Source organism: Entelurus aequoreus, linkage group LG27, assembly GCF_033978785.1.
Source record: "Entelurus aequoreus isolate RoL-2023_Sb linkage group LG27, RoL_Eaeq_v1.1, whole genome shotgun sequence".
In the NCBI taxonomy this organism is placed as follows: Eukaryota; Metazoa; Chordata; class Actinopteri; order Syngnathiformes; family Syngnathidae; genus Entelurus; species Entelurus aequoreus.
The window spans coordinates 18,547,028-18,571,420 of NC_084757.1; the positions used below are offsets into that span (position 1 = coordinate 18,547,028).

General features: G+C 37.5%; 1 protein-coding gene across 1 annotated transcript in view; it reads left to right on the top strand.

Annotated features, from left to right (window-relative positions):
- Positions 1–24,393, top strand: part of LOC133644101 (protein strawberry notch homolog 2-like) — a 150,594-nt gene that overhangs the window by 114,081 nt on the left and 12,120 nt on the right. The gene's annotated exons all lie outside the window — the stretch shown is intronic.

Here is a 24,393-nt window from a genome sequence, read left to right on the forward strand (position 1 = left end):
TACATTTCTGTTTTTATGTTTGTGTATTTTGTAATGCAATATAAATGCCACCTGACAGGTGAAGTCTGCTGCATTTGCATGTGTGACTACTCCCTTCTCTTGTTTGTTTCCTTTAGTTCACCTTCTCGCAATTGAGCGCTTGAATTACTTACAAAAGCAAATGTATTATTAGTTAGCTGGGACAGGGGGAATTAATTTTGAGTGTCAGCTGGCTGTTCTTAAATAATTATAATAGTCATTAAAAAGTGCACTAGCCCTATTAATTATAGTGGTAAACAGTCGGCTGTGCAGGTTGGCTGGGTCCAAAGCGCAATACTGTTTACACTACAAATGCGGTTGAGTTACACCATGTACAGTAAAATGGGCCTGACTGCCGGTAACTCTAGTCACTTACCAACAAAAGCATCATTTCCTGAAAGCTCCTCCTCTCCAACCCTCCCTCTGCCCTCCCCTCCTCTGCTTGCTCACTTGCTCACTCTCAAGCCACCTTTTTGAGCTAAGGGAAACTAGTGCACAATCACTATGACTTATCAGTCATCCTAAATACGCTAGTGCCATTGCGCAAAAGGAAGTATGTTTTCATATTGACCAGAGCCTCGCCTCCAATCGTAGGCAGATGTGTTGCGTTCAACCAAAGGAGAGGAGCTGACAAAGGGCTGGGTTCTGCAAGGTGAATAGGTGTTGACGCATATGGACCGGGCTGGTGCACTCAGGGCTTGTAGGTGAAGCCGGAGGGTGTGGATGTGTATGTGTGAGTGTCTATGTGTGTGCTCAATCCCTCCTCTGAGCAGTGTTTGGACCCATGTCTCTCATGCAGTTCTGGACTAAATTGTATTCACAGCTGGGACGGCCACTTCCCAAGGTACTTGTGCTATTTACTTGCTTTTGTTTATTAGCCTTCATGAGGGTCTCCCTAATTTGTTTTACTAAATGTGTATTGGGTTGCAGATTTGAAATGTGGAAAGGGATTTTATTCATTGTGCAGTTTCTTGACTTTGTCAAAAAAAAAAAAAATAATCCATGACTGTTTACAACTTCAAGAAGCCAATTTTGACAAAGACTAAAGTAGCTGTGTCATTGAATGACTGTAATGCAGTTTTTCCTTACCAGTTATATGTGATACACCACAATTTAGAAAATAATAAACAAAGTCAAAACTCACAGCATGCTAGCTCAGATAAAAGCGTTTTATATGATTAATGTGATCACTCTTTCCCGTCGCGGGTGATGCATAGTGCAGAGAAGAATTGGAACTGTGCGACTTTGTAGAGCAGGGGTGTCCAAACATTTTGACTTGGGGGCTGCGTTGGGCTTGTTGAGGGCCGAAAGTCGACTGCATGTAGAGTAACTATATACATTATAAATATAATGTGTGTGTATATATATATATATATATATATATATACCGTATTTTTCGGACTATAAAACGCAGTTGTTTTCATAGTTTGGCCGGGGGTGCGACTTATACTCAGGAGCGACTTATGTGTGAAATTATTAACACATTACCGTAAAATATCAAATCATATTATTTAGCTCATTCACGTAAGAGACTAGACGTATAAGATTTCATCGGATTTAGTGATTAGGAGTGACAGATTGTTTGGTAAACGTATAGCATGTTCTATATGTTATAGTTATTTGAATGACTCTTACCATAATATGTTACGTTAACATACCAGGCACGTTCTCAGTTGGTTATTTATGCGTCACATAACGTACACTTATTCAGCCTGTTGTTCACTATTCTTTATTTATTTTAAATTACCTTTCAAATGTCTATTCTTGGTGTTGGGTTTTATCAAATAAATTTCCCCAAAAAATGCGACTTATACTCCAGTGCGACTTTTTTTCCTTCTTTATTATTATTATTTTTGTATATGTTTGTACATTGTTTGATTTATTATTATTATTGTTTTTTTCCTTCTTTATTATGCATTTTCGGCCGGTGCGACTTATACTCAGGAGCGACTTATAGTCCGAAAAATACGGTGTGTATATATATATATATATATATATATATATATATATATATATATGCTGTACACCGTATTTTTCGGAGTATAAGTTGCACCTGCCGAAAATGCATAATAAAGAAGGAAAAAAACATATATAAGTCACACTGGAGCCCGGCCAAACTATGAAAAAAACTGCGACTTATAGTCCGAAAAATACGGTATGTATGTATATATATATATATATATATATATATATATATATATATATATATATACATATATATATATATATATATTAGGGTTGTACGGTATACCGGTATTAGTATAATACCGCGATACTAATGAATCATATTCGGTACTATACCGCCTCTAAAAAGTACCGGTCATTTTCCCATCACGTTTTGTAATGGATGGGTGTAATTTGGATTTTTTTTATGGTGATTGGACATTTTTTTATAATATCCACATAGTTCAGTGACCATGTCTGATTACATTTTGTATTGGTTGGATTTATTTTTATTTTTTTTGCACCATGACTAGGCAAGGTTGTTTGCATTCGGTCACTTAAATAGATGCTGCACATTCCAAACATAAAAAGTCATTGACCAGGAAAAACTCATTTTGTCCTCCAGATTGTGTCAAAATATCAGCATTTATAGCATGTTATACTTGTGAAATTAATGCAATCTCCCTGCGGGTAAGATTTCTTATTAAACTTATGAAGATGTCGGTGGGCCACATTTGGCCCGCGGGCCGTACTTTGGACACCACTGATGTAGAGACATAAATGACATGCTGTAAATAAAGCTAAAATAGAGCTATTTAGTTTAAATAAAAACACAAATGTTAGACCTGTTTGAGCTTGAGTTTGAGTTTATTTGGAACATGCATGCGTACAACATGATGCATCACAATTTCCAGTTTCTCTATTCAACATGTTCGAAAAGGAGTAGGAAAAAGCAGAGCTTATTTAATCCTATCCCTTTTCCTTTACATAGCAGTTGCTAAAACTTTTGTTCACTTCCTGTTTTCAATTTATTCACAATATGCTTCATAAGTAATAACAATAAAACATAAATAAATAATAATTGGTGAAGTAAGTTATATTTCATATGGTGAGATGAGTAAGATTATCTTGAAAATGAATGGATGGATGAAATAAATTCAGAATGTTTAACATGGTACTTCTTCTTTGTACTTTGTAAAACACTTTAAGTTTGAAGAGTTTCTTGAAGTGGATCATGTTTGTACATTGTTTGATTTATTTGCTTAATCCATTCCATAATTTAATTCCACATACTGATATACTGAAGGTCTTAAGTGTTGTACGTGCGTACAAATGTTTTAAATTAAAATTTTCTCTAAGATTATATTTCTCCTCTTTTGTTGAGAAAAATTGTTTTATATTCTTGGGTAGCAGATTATAGTTTGCTGTCTGTATAATTATAGCTGTTTGCAAATTCACTATGTGGTGGAATTGTCAGTATTTTTGATTCAATGTTTTACATGAAACATATGCAAAATACTTCTGTTGTGCTCTTTATTGTGGTAGACTTGGGAAACTAATTTCTAATGTGAGTCTTGAGGTAAAAATGCTAAAGTTGGCAAAAGGGTCTGCTGTTTTTAGATAGAGCGTCAATGAAAAACATCAAAGTAACTAGCTTTTTGTATGCATGTCATTCTGATAGAGGACCTCATAGGTAACCATTTATAACCTTAGTATGGCTTCTTGAGTGACCTGTGAAAATGTACTCTGATTGTCTTATGGTGTTTCTCTTGCGGCGTTCACAGAAATTGATCTGTTATCAGTTGAGTAAGTGTCCATAAGTGATGCTTTTGCTGAGTCGGATGTCTTCTTCAGACACACAAAAAGTGAATGACAGTAATGCCGTCTCAGGGCTCACAAGTGAGCCCAGTCTGGTTCCACACGTCACCCAGTGCTCCACTGTCATCCCCAGCCACAAACCATGACAAATAATTGCCTGTTTCACTCATTATTTTCCAGTAAAAACAAGTTCCTGATATCACGTCAGATTAAACCGTACTCCCCAGCCTCTTTGTCCTCTTATAAATTACCGGTATTTACACTGCAAAACAAATCTACCTTCAGGGAAAAAAATAGTCACTTACCTACATACCAGAATTTGGTCAAAAGTCCTTACAGGAATATACCAAAACTCTACAGTAGATGTACCTACATAATGTGAGACAAGCTGTTAAAAAGTAGTGAAATCAATTTGAACTCTGCAAGACCAGCAGAGCAGGAAGAAAAACTCTTGATTGGCAAAGGCTGCCAGTTTCCTGGTTTTAGTTAAACCTCAACCATGACCTACTATATGCTTGCAGCTTACAGGAAGTGACCAGACAACAATGGTGCTGATGAATACTTCATAAGGGTCAAATGGGTTGAGTGTAGAAAGTTGTTACTGCCGTAGTTTAGCAGTCTTAGAAATGCACTTTGTCATTCCTTCCTAGTCATACTTCCATCCATCCATTTTCTACCGCCTGTTTCTATCTGGGTGGCTAATGTACCTAAATTGTTGTCAGTTGTTTGCTATTTAAAGTAGTTAATCCCTCTAATAGTCAGTACACAAAATGCAGCACACCAGCACAAAAGTAAATTTTTTACACCAAAAATATAAATGGTTCGCATGGTTTTCCAATAGTGGTACAAATAAATATCTGTGGTTATCACAATCAGAAGTAAAACTTGCTGTTTGCACCAAATAAGATGACTGCAGTCTCGCGCAAATATTGTGTATGAATAAGTGCTGTTGGCAACATGCTCATACACAGAAGAGATCTTTGAGAATTATAGGTTTTAAAAATAGATGCTATGGTGGTTGTTATATTCCTGTTCAACCTGATGAGTGGAATCATAGGCAAGCCGTCTATCCGTGACAAACAGCAGGTTTAGTTTTAAATAGAATGCAGACTAAAAAAGAAAACCTTTTTACATTTCAAGGATGTTTAGTGTGTTTTCGCTAAGAACCAGATCAGCACTTCAATGTTACTCTGTTGAGTCAATAGGATCGCATCAAGCACCAAACATGGCAGGATGACTAGCTCTTACAGTATCTACTGTATTTAGTAGTTAAACACTGCCTTAGTATTGAATGTCTTTGACCCTGATCCTTATTTTCTTACTGGAATGACTGTCTAAAATGACACAATAACCAAAACTGCATGCGTTTTTACCTACAATATGTGGACTGACATTTTGTTATTTCATCACATTTCACAAAAGCTTGTGTTGAATGCATGTGACATATTTTATCACATTTGACATGCTAATATGACTGCCAGCTCATTGTCATGGCATTTATGAATGACTTCCTCTTTGAAAAAATGCACATCCAATTTTGCTTCTTCTTAAGAAAAAAATTTGTGTCCCTTAGTTTTTGTGCACTTGTCTTGTTTGTGGCTGATTTTCGTCCTGTATCTGTGTTGGCCCTGCGATGAGGTGGCGACTTGTCTTCCGCCCGAAGCAGCTGAGATAAGCGGTAGAAAATGGATGGATGAAAAATAAATTTGTAATATTTGTGATCTGCATTAGATTTTCCTATGTTTTTTACCATTTGACTGCTGCTTTTTGGGGAAGTCGGACTGGACTTGCAAAAAGCTAGTTGCTTTGGACAAGTTACGGGGACAGCGGTTGTCTCTGAATAGCCTAATCTCGGAAAGTTTTTATGGGGTGACGATTACTTTTGCCACATCTGCTGCTACAGGGGCAAGAAAGCAATATTGCAGAATTAGTTGTTTATTACTTTTTTCGTTGTGATACATGAAGTGTACTACTGGACTGCAACCTGCAGTCTAATCTTACTTAACTAGTTTGCATGACATCCACCAAATCCATGCAGACCTCTGCCATGGCAACACACTTTTCACAAATGTGCTTCTTAATCAGACCTCTGTGACTGCCTAAGGCGATTCAATTGCATAGTAATCAATTATGAATCAATCAAAGTTTACTTATATAGCCCTTACTCACAAATGTCTCAAAGGAATGCACAAGCCACAACGACATCCTTGGCTCAGATCCCACATCAGGGCAAGAAAAAACTCAACCCAATGGGCACAATGACAAACCTTGGAAGCGCCCACATTGCACCAGGTGACCGGTGCGATGTGTGCTGTGTGGATATGGTTAATAATGTGAGAGTCCAGTCCATAGTGGGGCCAGCAGGGGATCCTTTTGCATGTAGAAAAGTCGGGCGCTGATATTTCACTGACTGATGCATAAGGAGTGGTCCAACCAGGGTCTCGACTTCATAATATAAAATACCAGTCCATTGGGAGGCCAGCATGATAGGATGGAGCTCGACCAATTAGTCTTTTATACGTAAGTAGTAAAACCTTAAAGTCGCATCTTAACTGTGTTGTGTCATCAGCACAACACTGAAAGCTAACATCGTATTTGCGTATGATGTCACCTAGCGGCAGCATATAGATACTGAAGAGTTCAGGGCCAAGAATCGAACCCTGTGGAACTCCGCACGTTAACATACTCCGAGATCATATTGTTATGGGAGACGCACTGCATTTTGTCAGTAAGATAGGAGTTAAATCAAGAAAAGGCTAAGTCTGACATACAATATGTGTTGTGATACATTCTGGTAGAATGTTATGATTGACGTAAGTACTGAGTAACTGATGAGTAACCTGTTTGTTTAATGATGACGGCAACAAATAATGCACAAAAACATAAAAATAGCAATGAGCAAATTCAGAGCCAGGAATATCTCTTAAGCAACTAAAACAATAATATATATTAAATAATAATACATTAACGTAAAAAAAAATTAAGGCAAATTGAGCCACAATAACTTAACAGCACCATAGGCTCAGTAAGCAGAGATTACAAAGGAAAATTAACAAGTTAGCCTTTACGCAAACCATTAACTGATAGGTGTGGGCTGCACGGTGCACCTGGGAACACACTGTGCACTTCTGATTGGTGTTTCTATGCATGCGTGAGTGTGTGTGTGACTGTGCGTGTGAGTGTGAGTGCGTTAATAAATGTCCCCACACAATGTACATTTGACAGTGATTCATAGCAGAGAAGCTAACATCAGCCTACAGTGACAGCCAAAATATCTACTAACGTTACTTACCGCCACGTGCTTCCTCAAATTTAAAGTTGAGTTCATGTAAGCTTAAGCTTGTTAATCATGTGACCGCCTGGCTCTGTTTGATTGGTGAAACGGAGTCAAACGTCACCAGTGACTGCATTTGATTGGTGAAACGGAGTGAAACGTCACCAGTGACTGTATTTGATTGGTGAAACGCAGGCATGCGATAGATCCTACTTTGAAGGTCTGTCTGACTGACCAAAACAAACAAAGCGTGCTTTAACAGATCGATAAAAATCAGTAGCGAGTAGCGAGCTGAATGTAGATAAATGGAGCGGAGTAAAAGTAGCGTTTCTTCTCTATAAATATAGTCAAGTAAAAGTAAAATTATGTTGCATTAAAACTACTCTTAGAAGTACGATTTATCCCAAAAGTAAATGTAGCGCGTTACTACCCACCTCTGATCGTTAGTCATTTTTGCGAGGGCTGTCTCGGTAGAGGGATTTGCCCTGAAACTGGACTGAAAGTGTTCACAGAGATTGTTAAACACTAAGTGTTTTTTTTATCGCCAGGGGGGCGATAGATAACAGCCAGATGGAGAGGTAGCGGTGTGACAGACCTCATTGTTAGCACCTTAAATTATTTATATGTATTACTTAGGTTAGGGCTAAGGTTAAGGTTTTCATTGGATCCTATTGCAACCCCTGCACCCCTTTTAAAGGGACGGGCAATATGTGCACTCGTATAGTTAGGAGGAGATGCCTCGTTAAGCGGGGAAAAATTATCTGGTTTTAGTCAAATTTTGCTGAGACCAATGACGTCAAGTCTACTATTGTTTTCAATAACCTCATTAACTAATAACGTTTTGGGAGACAATGATCTGATGTTTAAAAAGCCCATATTATAGGTAGTGGGCTCTTTTGAGGCATTTTTGTTAATGGTATCTGGAGTACTAATATTAATAATTTTACCTCTATTTTGCGCAGTGCGCCTTAAATCATTTTCGATCACATCTAGGAATTGATATGATCTTGAGATTATTTTGTTGGTGCTTCAAGAGATTTGACACGTCATAATTTGTATGTCCACCTCTGGCACTGGCACTCCAGGAAAAAAATTATGTGAGTTATTTATTTTTCTACGAGAAATGCTATGTGTGCAGGAATTTTCCAGCTTGGCGCTGGTTAGTTCTAGCTTAACTGACTCCTCGCCCGGGCTAACAGACACTGTAATTGCCTGTGTTCGAGCTTTCTCTAGTGTAGTTAGTCAAGTGTGACTTAAAAGGTCATTTATATTTTTGTAAGCGAGATGGCGCCTTTCCGGTCAGGGTGAAGGCTGATCCATCCTCAGCAAGGCTGGTTTGCCCCAGAAAGAGGGCCAGTTATCAATAAACGTTAGTCCTTGTTCTCTACAGAAACTAACCAGCCACTTGTTAAGTGAAACTAATCTGCTATACCCCTCATCATTGCCTGTCGCATGGGGCCCAGAGACAAGTACTCGATGCCTGGACATCTTTCTAGCGAGATTACAAGTCCTAGCTATGTTCCTCTTTGCAATCTCTGATTGTCTCATCCTAGTGTCGTTGTTCGCGTAGATAGTGGTGCGATTAGCCTGTCGTACGTGTTTACTATGTCTGTTGCGAGTCAGCTCCCTAAGACTAGCTTCAATGTCAGGTGCTCCGGCTTCTGGAATACACTTTATTATGGCTGGTTTACTAAGCTGTATGTTGCGGGTGATGGAGTCCCCCTATGACTAAGGTATGGTGTCCGGTAGACTGGGGTGTAGGACTAGCGAAAGGGCTAAATCTATTATGCGTCTCAACGGGTTCACCGTGGCTTGTAGGCCGCTTAGGACTGCTACAAGCTGGGCTAGGCAGCTCGCTACAGATAACGCTAGCAAACGTGTCTGAGACTTCTAAAGTTACGAAATTACTCTGATCTGGCGGACACGGTCCTCTAGTAGGGCCACCCTATCCATGAGAACGGTGCACGAAGAGCATGGAGCCATAATCACGTTGTTTCTTTCACCTAGTCGAGTTCTTGCTGGAACCTACACATGGAGGCCATTGGTCCAGGAATATAGGTTGTTTCACTTACCAGAGTACTAGGCCAGGGTGATATCATAACCCTTACACTGCATTTTCACTGATACCGTTAAGTATTTGGTCTTTTGTGGAAAACCAGATCTAAGGTAACCATTAAGGCACAAAAGTCAGAGCTAAAATAGTGCTTATGGATGGGACGAAGAGGGTTTTAGAAGAATAGGAAGGTAAAAGACAAGAGACGTTTAGTGAAATGGTGACGTCAGTTGTGTTTCTCAACCCTGGAAAAGCAGCCAAGCTGGCAGTGTGTAGGCGGGGGAAGCCCTGAGCACTGAATGTTTTGTTTATGCTCTGTGTGGCCGAAAACTCGATACCAGACAGAGTACTTGCCTACTTGAATTTTAGTCATAGCACCATCATCCTAAAATTAGGTATCTGATTGTTTTAGTTTTAATTGGCATCTTTTTTTGATGACCTTTTTTACTGGTTCGGTATCAATAGCACATCTATGATCAGGATCAGGCAGACCACCTTTGAAGGTCGTATTGAGCCATAGCAGTACCGCTGTAAACTTTGAATGTCGGAGATGACAAGACAGGTTTTACCACATTGCTAGACAAGTATTTATCCCAGACGAGGGCTCGAGTGTTGACAAAAATCTACGGTAATTCAGTTTCTTTGTTGATGTGAGAGTATCCTACCTTCCCTGTGCTATGTTTAAAAAGCAACAATAGCTCATTGCAGGATCTTTTGCTTGGTCTTTTGACTCCGAGTACTATTTTGCTGGAATTATGTGTAATAGAGGCACATGACTTTCTGTCTCCCCGTCTTCTTCCAACTGTGTAATAGATTTTTTGTTCCCATCAAATCATTCTTTGTTTGATATTCATGTTACACCCACTCTCAACTGTTGGTTAATAGTACATCATGAAATAAAAAGGCACGTAAGTGTGTGTTCCTAAAATGGTGTGGTCGTATTGAAGTGTATTGTTTCAATCAGAATAGTCTTTTAAAAAGTCATTATTCATAATTACTTGTTACTTTACCAAAAGAGTAATTGAATTACTAACAAAATTACTCTTTAATAAATAAAGCATTAATTACTAAGGAAAGTAATTAATGCTTTGCCAAAAAAAAAACTTTAAATATTGCATATGTTTGTGTCTTTAAAAGGCAGGATTTTAGGTCAGCTGTGTTTTTTAGCTCAGCATCAGCAGTTTGCAGGCAGTCTGTTGAATCTTTCCACTGCATCGTGTTACCTCTGGTTAAAAAACAGATTGAATATGCTTCGATGGCTGTCATATTTTCTTGTCCACAAACAGGGTAGTGTAGGATGGCAAGCTTTTCACTTCAATCATTGATTTGTTCATTATTCCCTCGTTGTAGTAGTAGTAGTAGGAGGAGGAGCAGTGTGTGTATGTGTGCGTGTAGTACATGTTGTTTGCTGTGTAATGTTGCCTCCTTATATTTGATAACAAGTTAATTTTAGTCTGGTGCTAGTTGTTGCTTCATTAGTAAAAAGATATTTCCTGCGTTGAATTTGGTGTATTTTCTGACGCTGTCTTGTTGACAACCACATTAAACCTAGCCCCGTGCTGGGGCGGTCCTGCAGCGTCCTTGGGGGGCCTTACTTTGGCTCCTGCACATGTTGGGAGACAAATATACTGTACATACAAATTCACATACATACTCACATACACATTACTATTGATACATATATACAAACATACGTATATTCATTCATTAACACATACATACACGCACACATTGGTACTTACCGACATTCTCAGGTACCTACGCTCCCACTTACATACACAAATACAGTACATGCATACACAAGCACATTCACTGTACAAACATACATGTGCACATACTGTACATATACAAGCACATATGCATTCATACAGTTATGCATATAATCATGTTTCATCAAACATATATTAACGTTGTTCCCCTTAGGGAAACTGGGTAAAACACGGCACACTGACAAAGCTTAACCTATTGTTACTATAACAATCTACAAGGTTAATACAGTTTGCTTCTCTTTCTTCCCCTCCATTTATCTGCTTACTTTTGTAATTCAGGTCATCATTACATATATGTATTGTTGCATATGAAACATTTGTATTGTTGATAATTAGGGTTGGGTATCATTTGAATTCGAACAATTCCAATTCCGGTTCCGATTCTTTGTTTCGACTCCGATTCCTGGCGGTTCTCGATTCCGATTCTTTTAAGAGGCAGGGTCAAAAAAAAGTTTAGGATATTTTAAATGAGCTAGCTAACCTACAGTCTTTCTGAAGGAAATAGTCTGACATTCTCCATCAATTTTAATTCTATTAACTTTTTATGAACTTTACTATAAATTCCTCACAGGGCTGTTTTCAACTAGAATATAAATATCAAATCTATGAACTTGAATATAAATAATATAAATTATGAATACATTTTCCCAGGGGTACACTTTCCTCAAGAGAGCTTTATTTTTGAAAACCTCATGAAAACACATTTACACACACAAGTGTATGATGCTGCAGGTACTTAAAAATGTTACCGTGCTCCCACTGATGGGCTAACCTGGTGCAGAAAAGCAAATAAACAATAAGAAACAACTTGCAAAACCCAGTCCAGATTAGCAGCAGGTACAGTATAAAATCAGAGACAGTTCTTGTTTAGGAAAATGACCATATCCGCCTTCTCAGGCAGGATGCGTGAGCGTTCTGGACAGATAGTGTCTCCTGCTGTGGAAAATACACGTTCGCTGGGTGTGGAAGAAGCTTGAACGCATAAATAGGAGAAAGCGCGATCTGACAGCAAAGGATAAGTCTTTTGTTGGTTCCACCGGACCACCACCATGCAGCAGGGTCGTCAGACATAAGTATCGGTGGAACGTCCTGGTACATCTGCAGCTCTCTCTCCACTCGTTTCTTGATGGACATGGAGCTCTGTTATTTCGCGGTTATTTCATTTTTTTTTGTAAAGGAAAGCCACACTTTCGACCGCCGACGCCCGCTATCCATGCTTGAGCTTGACTGACTCGCTCGGCTATGCTAACACTTCCGGCGGTGGGCGCTTCGTTGGTGCTCAGCGGCTTCTTCTTCCGGTTTGGCGGACATATTTTTTTTTTTTTTTTTTTTTTTTTTTTTTCTGGTCGGCGGACTGGGTATCGAAAATAGGAATCGAAATTTAAACTTTTGAACGATACCGGGAGAATCGGAAAGTTAGTCCCGGTTCCAATCGATACTCGATACTCGATACCCAACCCTATTGATAATAGAGGTAATTATTTTTATAATTCATTATCAATAGTGCTATTTGTATTGGTATTTTTATTGCAATAATGTTTATTGTCATTTCTGTGTTATTAATATTTACCTCACTAACTGCTTCTTTGCTACAACTTTTACTATCATATTTGTACATATCGTATTTGCTAATGCTGTTCTGGTGTTGTTGTTGTGGCTTTTATTGTTGTTGTTGTTTTCTCTCTGTCTTACCTCCCTCTTGTCTCCCTCTGTCTTCCTTTTTTTCTCTTTCTATCCCCTCCTGCTCTGGTTCGGATGTGCTAAACATGAATATAAATCCATTTAATAAAGTCAAATACAAATAAGGCAACAAGAGAAGTATCCCACACTTATTTTGTAAAGTAAATCTGTATAGCAAATATCATCCACATCAACAATATGAGTTGCCTGAGTAGCTGGAAAGGACAAAAAAACAAAAAAACATATCGGTAACAGCTTTGTAGCGTACATAAAAATAATTAGATTACACATTACTAGTAAAAGTAACAGCGTTATTAAAGCGTTATTACGAACACTGTTTATCAGTGATGCACAATAGTCTTCAGTCATGTCTGTTTATTACTTTTGTGTTGCTCCCTATGGGTTGTAATCAAAATGCTTTGGAGGGACATACTAGTATACTTGTAATACAAATACCCTCAAAGTGTTATTGTCATTAGACAAATAGTGAATTTAGTCTATTGTCAGCTTGTACACTTTATAAAACACACAGACATGTACAGCTCCTAGAATTTCTTGTTTGGCATTGTTGGAGCTTATCATAAGATAAGCAGTGACATTGTTGATTTTATGCAACAGGCGCCTTCTCTTCACAGCTCCCAAATTGAACCGCTAATACATCATGAGTCGCACATTTTTTCATTCATTATGTGTGGCGTATTTATTTGGCACATTTATTTTTCCATTGAAGCTACTCTGCTGGTATCCTCTGTATTGAACAGATTCGTTGCAGTCATTTTCTTTGAAATATTTGCCTCTTGTCATTCATCCCACAGCATACTGACACCTTTTCTCTTAGATATGTTTTACAGCTATGATTTACAGCCTCTATGTGGTACACAGCTTGTCACATTGTGTCCATTTAATCAGAAGATTGTTTAAATTCTCTAAGAGAAAAGAGGACATGTGTTTGCATTGAGAAACAAAGGTAGAAGTGGAACATGTGAAACATTACTTCATCGAAAATCACAAGACAAATGAGAGAAAAGAGAAGCCTTGTGTGTGATTGTTCACGTCTTTCTGGGGTAATATGCATTAACAAGTTCTTTTTTGTGTAATTACTTGGTTATTTATCGGTTGCACCAACCCAGAAAATAAAAACATTTACGAGAAGCCATTTTGCAAGAAATGGTTGCAGAAACCTGGTTTGGTTTCACAAGAAAGAGACTGTTTGTGAGGCCGGATTAGCAAGGATATGTGACTTTGCTTGCAGCAGGAGCCAGATTATCATCAGAGCGGTTGGAATCCAAGCCTTATCTCTGCATGGCAGGGCCGCCGCAGTCTTAGGAATAGTAGATGAAGCAGCCCCGGGTACAGGTCTCTGCCACTGGACAAACCGCCTCTGTTCCTCTCTGCTTAGCAACTCCATTAGCATGGTGCTGAGGTCGGCCGTGTCTCGGTTAACGCAAACCTCCTGCACTTTTAGGAAAGGCTAAACATCATTTTTTAAATAGTATTTTTCTTCTCTCGCACAAATTACATTAATGAAGTTTTAAATTCAGATGTTTTTTTAAATGCACATTTTATATCAAGGCAAGTGAATTTATTTCACAATGCCAATTCACAACCGTTCAACCAAGATTGTTTGGAAAAATATGCCAAACCAAAAATTCAAAAGTTCAAACTGTAATCATGTGTAAGGATGTATATCCTTAGGATTTTATCAATAAGATGTCCTTATCTATATTCCTTATCAATACCGGTATGTGTCGGTATTCTCATCAGTACTATATACAATTGGTGTAAATAAAGATGTTAAAAAATGCTTCTTTTTTTTTACATTTGTTATTGGCACGAGAGGTTAACATGATTTAAAACCTAACAGCAAAGAAATATTTTATCAACACATGCTTTTTAAGTCTTTAACAAGTCAAATATGTTACAATGCAGTTATATCATCATCCACACAGATCCATCACTGTTTCTATTCATTATAATTCCACTCAGCTGGCAATAATATTTATGTAGGCGGAACACATAACACGGCGACTCGAGAGCTGTTAGCAGATCCCATCTTGTTTCTGTGTAACTTCATGGATTATTTTATTACTTAAATTGTTCACTTTTTAGAGTGAATTAATATTGACTAGTGGATTACTGGCTTGCTCGACACTGGACTTTGAGAAGCAAATATTGTTGTTTTGCAAACTTTTGTGTGGTATTGCGTTCTTATTTGGGATTACTTCAAGCTGTGTATCACATCCTAGGGCTGGGCGATATGGCAAATATCACAATTTTTTACATTGTTTTTAACCTGCCAGTGTTATAGTATAGTAGTAGAAGCTGTCAAGTTATCAACTTCCCAATGAAGATGTTTAATCGGTGGTTGCATCCACAACTGGCTGCAGTAGTAGCAGGTAAAGGTGTGAATTTTTGGGCACCTCACGATTCGATTATGATTACGATTCAAGAGCTACGGTTCAATTAAAAATCGATTGATGCATCTTTTATTTATGTATATTGATGCAGTTTTACATTGCTTTTCGTTTCACTAAATAAGTGTTCATCACTTCCAACTTAAAAAATAATAATTTTGAAATAAGAAACAATAAAATTAATTCCAACATTTATTAAATTACCGTATTTTCCGGACTATAAGGCACACTTAAAATCCTTTTTTCCCTCAAAACTCGATAGTGCGCCTTATAACCCGGTGCACCTACTGTAAGGAATAGGATTGGTTGAGCTTACCCACCTCGAAGCAATTTTATTTGGTACATGGTGTAATGATAAATGTGACCAGTACATGGCAGTCAAACATATGAGATAAGTGTAGGATGCACCGTTTGATGTGCTTCAACATAGGAGTATTATTATGGTGTGTGTATAAGGTAAGACATATTATCTAACGTTTTGTTTCACATTATGCAAAAGCTACTTTCTTACCTTCTAGTACCTGCTGATCTGTATTTGGGATTTGCATAAATCCTGAAAAATTGTGCGCATCCGCCTTTGTAGTCCGTGACGACACCGTTGTCGATAAGCTTCTTCTTTTTCTGTATGTTCTTGTTATGGGACTTGGACCGACCCAATCTGGAACAGGTACCTAAAAGTACCATCCATCTATCCATTTTCTACCGCTTGTCCAATACATCCCTAATCATGTGTGATGTCGAACTTTTGCTTCTTTTTTTTTTGTGATACCACCACAGACATTACCACTGATGATAAAGATGGACCATCTAATGATAACCACAGATGTGGAAGTAAAACCTGACATGCGGCATAGGGAAGGGAGTGTTCAGTACAATATGAGCCTTCACCTTTACATTAAATTAGACATCAATTACATGCACACGTTTGTTTTACCGAGCTGTGAGTAGTTATTATCATGACAGTGATATTAGGGATGGGTAGCAAATTCAGTACTTTTGTAAGTACAGACTAAATTCCGTTGATACTACGAGGTAACAATTCACAAAAAATTAAACGGTACCATTGTTTGTGACCTTTGTTGACTCAATCTCTTAAGTACTCAGAACGGACTCAGCCGGACTGCTTTTAGTTAATGTTACAATTTTTATGCCAACCCAGCAAGAAGAGGGCGTTTGACTTTTCAAAATGTGCTTGCTTGATGGTAATTTACATTGAATATGCAATATATATATATATATATATATATATATATATATATATATATATATATATATATATATATATATATATATATATATATATAATATATATATATATATATATATACTATATATATATACATGTATATGTATTTATGTGTGTGTATATATATATGTACATATGTATATGTGTGTGCATACATATACATGTATATGTATTTATGTGTGTGTATATATATATGTACATATGTATATGTGTGTGCATATATATATACATGTATTTGTATTTATGTGTGTATATATATATATATGTACATATGTATATGTGTGTGCATATATGTATATGTATATATAAATACATGCGTATGTGTGTATGTATATATATGTATATGTACAGTATATATATATATGTATATATATGTATATGTATATATATATATATATACAGTACGTATATGTATATATGTATATATACTGTATATACATACATATATGTATGTATATATATATATATATGTATATACTGTATGTATGTGTATATATATATATATATATACATACATATATATGTATATGTACATATATATATATATATATATATATATATATATATATATATATATATATATATATATATATGCACACATATATATATATATATATATATATATATATATATATATATATATATATATATATATATATATATATATATATATATATATATATATATATATATATTTATCTTTGATAAAAAACCCTCACCCGATAAACACCTTGCACCGGCCCTTGCTTGAGGTGAACAAATGGCATTGTTGAATTGAGGAAATGCTGTATACTGTTTTCCTCGATAAAATGCCTCAGTCTTGTGTGCTTATCTGTGTGTTTCCACCATGGTGCCTCAGCAGATTTAGGCCTCTGGCGACAGGGTGTCAATTTTCTTTCCTTGTTTACTCATCTGTCGCTGCCACACCAGTTTAAGAGAGGGAAGAGCAGAGCGGTGGACACCAAACTGAATGGGATAATGGACACTCATAACTGAGTTTGATAGCAAATTTATGCAAAGTGACGCCTCCAAAACATCACAAAAGTTAGAAAAAAATTTAATATATAATAATAAGACATACAACAAAATTACCACAACAAATCTGTTAGAAAAGAGAGTCAAATATTGTTATGTCGACACACATTACAGCAAGACGCACGCCACACTTCAGTGGGGCATCTGCAACCTGCCTTGTTCTGGCTCGAAGGCAAACACCACTGCCATCTATAGCCCAACCCCTGAATCACAGCTCACTCTGTCGCTACAATATCATATACAAACAAAAGAATCAAAATCAAAAATATGTATAGATGGAGGAAATCTGTACTGCCGTGGGTTTCGAAAATCCTTAAGTCACAAGCGAAAATGTGCAAGAAATTGTTATTTTGGTTCTGGTTTTGGCTATGTTGACTGCCTATGTTGAAGTCAGTTATCAAGTCTGAGGGGCATTGAGATACACAGCTTCAAGTATAATGGTTTTATGACAGTTTGAGACTGGAAAGAATTAAGTCACTTGGGGTCAAAATTAATGAATTAATAAGGGGGTTCTTTGGGGCGAAGTGGTTGTGTTTTCTTTCAAATGCAAGGCCGTTCAGCCTCTGTCACCCTTAAGTTTTAGCAGCTCTGATTAGCCCAGACTATTGGAGAGCTTTTTTTCTTCATGCCTGATCTTGCCCCTAAGAAGTGCATGTACTCACACATTTGTCGAGTGTGTGTGTGTGTGTGTGGGTGTGCTCTTTTTGAGAAACTCCACACGTCCGTTCTCTAACATCACGGCATATAAATAGACTGGCGTGTCTCCATAAACACACGGGGCAGGGTATAGCATGTGTTTGTCTGTTTACTCCATTCTCGTACCATATAGTCATGTCTTTTCATGCGTGTGAAACCTTTTCCCGTGGAGCGGTGAGTGACGGTAGCAGTCAGCTCATCTTCTATTACAATGATTAGTCAAGCATATTGTTTAAAATGAGTCAGAATTGAACCTGAAGGCTTTTATCACCAGTTCTTCCTGGTTTGGGTAGGTCACCTTCATTATCTCGACTATGCTTGAATTAAATGTAGGACACTGCTTAACTGCTATCACATAATTTAACTGCTTTGACACACATAAAACTATATCTATTCTCTTGTCAGATCCTAGTTTGCTTTCACTTTCACTTAATCTCTATCCGGCCACATCCATGTTTATAAGTCTCCCAGGAACTACTGTGTACCTGCAATGTTGGTTAAAGTGCATGGTATGCTAATGGGTTGGATGAGATTGGAATAAAAGGGCTACTGGAAGCCAGCCATGGTTGAAATGACACAGGCGCTCCCATTATGTGTACCCCTCAGCCTTGCACATATGTACGTGATTAGTCGGGCTCCTGGTTTTAAAGTCCCGAGTGAACAGTACACTTATCCTTTGTTTGGTTCTAGCAGCTTGTTATTTTTTGGTCCTACTAAGCAAATTATGATACCACCAATCATTACAGTTCCATGTTTTACAATACGGTTTGGAGAGGTTCTGGTTAGCATTTTTTTAAATGGGATGTAATTAGGGATGTAACAATAAACGGTTTTTGTTATGATCCGTTGCCCGAATCATAGTTTATTTACGTTTTGATTCACTTGTTTAAGTTCTGTTTCAGCACCCCTGTTTTGTGTCTCCTTGGTTGCTATGGTTATTCATTTTGTTACCCTGCCTCTAATTAGTGTTCGGGACGTTCACCTGTTCCTGGGCACTAATCAGAGAGCTATTTAGTCCTGCCTTTTCGCCTCACTGTCTGGTGCTTTTGTTTGCTCTCATGCAACTGTTACGTTTATTCCTTGTGTTTCTCATGCTTGGTTCTGCCTTAGTTTTTCCTGTGTTGCTATCCCGTTAGCTTCCAGTGCTATATGCATGCCGTTTCCTGTCGTTCCGTCTGCACCCTGGAAGAACAATCTGCTCATCACCATGCGACCACCACGTTACAGTTCTAATGATAACTGGTGTAAAAATTCCGACAGAGTTACTGATTTATTTTAAATGATCAAAAAACCGTGATTGATAACTACACTTTTAATGGGCTGACTGACACCAGCTCGCGAGCTGAAATGCTAACATGAAAACAAGAGACATTAACATCTTTCTCCATTAAGAAACAACATAACACAATCTAAACCTATATAAACACATTGCTGTCTGAGCAACTAAGCCAGGGGTGTCAAACTCATTTTAGCTCAGGGGCCGCATGGAGAAAAATCTGTGCACACGCGAGCTGGACTATTAAAATAATGGCATTAAAACTAAAAAATAAAGACAACTTCAGATTGTTTTCCTTGTCTTACTTTGGCCAAAAATAGAACAAACACATTCTGAAAATATTACAATAAAAATATAGAAAAAAATACCGGCAGCGGTAAAGTTTAGATCCATGAAGGAAAGAAGAAAGTGAATGAATGTTTATAACTTAATACATTTACATATGCATAAAAATGTGTTTCCTTTTGTATTATTTTTTTAAATGAATTAAGTAAAGTTTATGACAACCTTTTTCCAAAACACAAAATAGAATGTGAGATATAATACTGTGGGACCCAATTTTTATGACTTGATGGGGTCCCTGCCACCCCATTTTGAAAATTCTTAGCGCCAACACTGATGGAGTATTGGTAGCATGCAAAACAGCAGCAGGCGGCCGTGGCCTGCGGGCCGGCTCTAATACTAATATCATCCCGGGGGCCATAGATAATTCATTCGCGGTCCGGATCTGGCCCGCAGGCCTTGACTTTGACAAATAGGAACTAAGCTATTCAATTGTGCACATTGAACCTACAAGCTTTGCTTTCTTGTGATTGAAGTAGGGCTGCAACTAACGATTAATTTGATAATTGATTATTACTTCGATTAATCGATTAATAATCGGATAAAAGAGACTAACTACATTTCTATCCTTTCCAGTATTTTATTGAAAAAAAACAGCATACTGGTGCCATGTTCTTTCAACAAATAAAACAAGGAAAATGTTACAAAAATGCACACTTTTGACACCCCTGCTATAGATAATAAAAAATTAAATCTGATAAATCTATCAATAAAAAGAAGAGCCTGGCGTCGCATGCGCGTTTATCATAACTCTCTCGCTCTCTCTGTCTCTGCCTCTCCCTCACCAATGCTGCTGCGCGCACAATTTGTTTTGTTTTTAACCTTCTTAACCCTGAACGTATATTGAAAATACATGCAACCCTAACTCAAAATGCCGGACATTTGAGGCATTTAAGAAACACCGCCCGGACAGCCCCGCAAAAGAGGACATGTCTGGTGAAAAGAGGACGTATGGTCAGGACCTAGCCAGCAGCGATCGGTTTCACCGGACATGTCCTCTTTTGCTAGCATGCTAGCAGCTAACGGGCTAGGATAGACTGACCATACGTCCTCTTTTCACCGGACTTGTCCTCTTTGGCGGAGTTTCTTAAATGCCTCAAATGTCCGGCATTTTGAGTATTGTTTACACAACGTGCAGTACGCTACTTAATATGTCCGTGTGGAAACTCGTTCGGTACACCTCCGCACCGAACCGAAACCCCCGTACCGAAACGGTTCGATACAAATACACGTACCGTTACGCCCCTATTATTTTGATTATTGTTTCTCAGCTGTTTGTAATTGTTGCAGTTTATAAATAAAGGTTAAAAAATTTTTTAAAAAATTAAAATAAAAACATAGCCTCAGACTTAGACTTAGAAAATCTTTATTGTCCCCGAGGGGCAATTTGGTTTGCAGCAGTAGTCATTAAAAACAAGGTTCAACAGTAAAACGAGGTACAACAGTAAAAAAACAAGGTACAACAGTAAAAACGAGGTACAACAGTAAAACAAGGTACAAATACATAAAATACATACAACATGCAAACCATCATGAAGGCATTGAGCTAAAAACTAAAATCATTTGTAAAACAATAAAAACTAATCATTACACGTCGCTTCCCACTAAAGTGACTGCATAGCAGCTAAGCTTGTTTAAGAAGCTCATTTATAAAGGAACAGCTGAGGGAACAAAGGATCTTATGTATCTGTTGTTTTTGGCCTTTCTATTAGTAGGGGCGTACTTGCATCCTGAGGGCAAGAGTCTAAATTCTGAGAAGAGAGGGTGCTGAGGGTTGACCAGAATGGCCTTTGCCTTCTGGATGACTCTGGCCTGATAGATCTGGTTCAGGGGGTTCAAGGTAGTGCCTATGGTCTTTTGGCACACCTTGATTATACCACCCAATCTATTTTTATTTGCCACACTGAGGTTACCAAACCAGGAAGTGATGGAATAAGTTAAAATAGACCCAATACAAGATGAATAGAACATCCTCATCAGTGTCCTATCAACCTGAAAGCCCCTCAGTCTCCTCAAGAAAAACAGCCTCCGATTGGCCTTCTTACAAATACGGTCAGTGTTGGCATCAAAGGTCAATTTATTGTCTAAAATTGTGCCTAGATACTTGTAATCACGGACTATCTCAACAGCACAGCCATTAATGAGAATGGGTGCTTTGGCAGGGGGATCACGGCGAAAGTCAATGTACATCTCCTCAGATGCGCATAGCATAGATCCAACGAATCGATGGCTAAATTAATCGGCCACTATTTTTATAATCGATTTAATCGATTAGTTGTTGCAGCCCTAGATTGAAGATTACGAGACAGAGTTGTTTTTACGGTGCGTTCAAGGACTGCTGAATCGACTAGGACGAAACATCACCCGCCAGAAATAGTAACCCTTGTTACGCACTTTTCAGTAAATACATGTTAAAGTGCTACAGTATAAACCAATATTTAAAATGTTTAAAACTTTGCCATTCAAACAGATAAAATACTTAAGACTAAAACACTATTAGTTAAGCATTAGAAACACAAAACATGCAAAATAACTGTAGTGGTTTTCCAACAGTGTAACTATTTATTTTAGGTATTTAAAAAAAAGAACCTGGTATAAGTCCTTTTTGAGCACATTCAACAATACCATGCTAATAATGTTCACGATAACCGTAATATACAATTTTTAATTGTAATTAATTGTTACATCCTTGATGTAATTGCTGACAGTTGCAATAAAAGTTCACCTCCAGGCAGCTACAACCCTAAACTAACACAACCCTAAACTAACACCCTCCCCAGGATTGCTAATAATCAAATGTAAACAATCAAATGCAGATACTTTTTCTTATGCCTTCTGATCTCTCTCTCTCTCTCTCTCTCTCTCTCTCTCTCTCTCTCTCTCTCTCTCTCTATGTCCACTACTTGCTGTCCATATCCTATACCCCCCCCCTCCACTCTCCATACCCCTGATTGTAAATAATGTATATAATTCCATGTGATTATCCTGTGTGATGACTGTATTATGATGATAGTATATATCTGATAATATATATCTGTATCATGAATCAATTTAAGTGGACCCCGACTTAAACAAGTTGAAAAACGTATTCGGGTGTTACAATTTAGTGGTCAATTGTACGGAATATGTACTTCACTGTGCAACCTACTAATAAAAGTCTCAATCAAAAAAACCAGCTTTAAAACTACCATGGCATCATAACAGCGTAACACAATCCGACATCATACCATCCGAGTGCTGTTTAAAGGGGAACTGCACATTTTTTGGAATTCTACCTATCATTTACTATCTTTATGTGAGACATGCACACATAATGTATGTTATTTTTTTTTGTAATGCATTCTAACTCGTAATTAAACTCTAGCAAAAGTCTGCTAACAATGAGCCCAATAGGAGTCACTCTATTCCGCCTATAAAGCGCTCTAAAAACTACCAAAAACGACCATAAAGATTCTGTATATAAGTAATGTAGTAATATGTAATGTAGTAACAGGCACATTCATGATATCATGTAATATTTACATATTTTGGTCACTTCAAGCATACAGAATCATATTCATTTCATTGACTCATCACAAAGTTCGCTTTTCCCTTCAACAACAACTATGAGAGCCAACAAAGACTACCTTGGGACAAATGATGAGAACCTTATATTTTTTTAGCCTGAAATCAAGGAGAAGGATTTACACGTTTTAGAAGCTGAGTACTAAACAGATTAGGATTTTGTGAAACACTAAGCTCAGTGCTGAACAAGATATATAAACTATGAACTTAGTGAAACAATTAGTTACGGTACAATGTCTGCTCTCACTAGAATGCCGACTGATGGAATGTTCATATCTTCCCGTTTAGATGAAGAATTAATCTTAATCATCACGAAGGGTTAAAAAAAGGTATTTTTGTGTCTTTTTCGCAATTTCGATTTTACCAACTTCTCGGTTTATGGCTACAATCTTCAACTATACAGGTGAGAGGTATGATTTATAACCTTGATTAAACTTTTACTAGCTCAGAGGCGGCGCAGCAGCTCACCCGCTCAATATGTCAATATAGCAGCACAAGCGAGTTAGCTTTCGTGTGATTACGGCGTGGCTAAAAGTAGTTTGTCTGCAATAACGCTTTTAATAACAATATCGCTATTACTTGGTTAATATTATGGTCACCGGACGTAAAAAGAGCGTGGTTGGCGTTTTTTTTAATGTTTTTTTAACGGGCTGTATGGGCAGAATAGTGTACTCCCATTAGCTGCATTGTTAGCCACTTAGTAGTTGCCGTAGTTTACGACTTAGAATGCATACAAAAATAAAAACGTGTTCTTGTCTTGAATAGGGATTGTGAATGATTAAAAAAGTGCAGTTCTTATACAAATTGTGCCTTGCTTGGGTCCACATCATGATTGCATGGCACACGCACAACATAGCTGCCTCATAGAATGACTGTAATGTAGTAGTTCTTAAGGAAAAACACAGTTTATAATAGAGATAAATGGAAAGACTCAAAATATCATAATAAAAAATATATATAAATAATCAAAACCAATGGCATTTGTGTTCACCTGCAACTACATGGGTGTGCATTGTGAAGACGTTTTATGAATGCTGTCGCTCCTTTTGACATTGCTCCTTTTGCATGCCACCACTTTCACACAATAATAATATGTAATCAGAACTGGATCCCAAAATTCAGGGAAATTGCACTAATGCAACCGTATAGAATAGGAACAAGTGATGTGGTGAGATAAGCAAATTGTCCAAAGCATGAATGCTCTGTGTGTGAGTGCAGCCCAGCGGGGCCATGTGAAGTCCAAATGACTTAGTATGAGTATGTT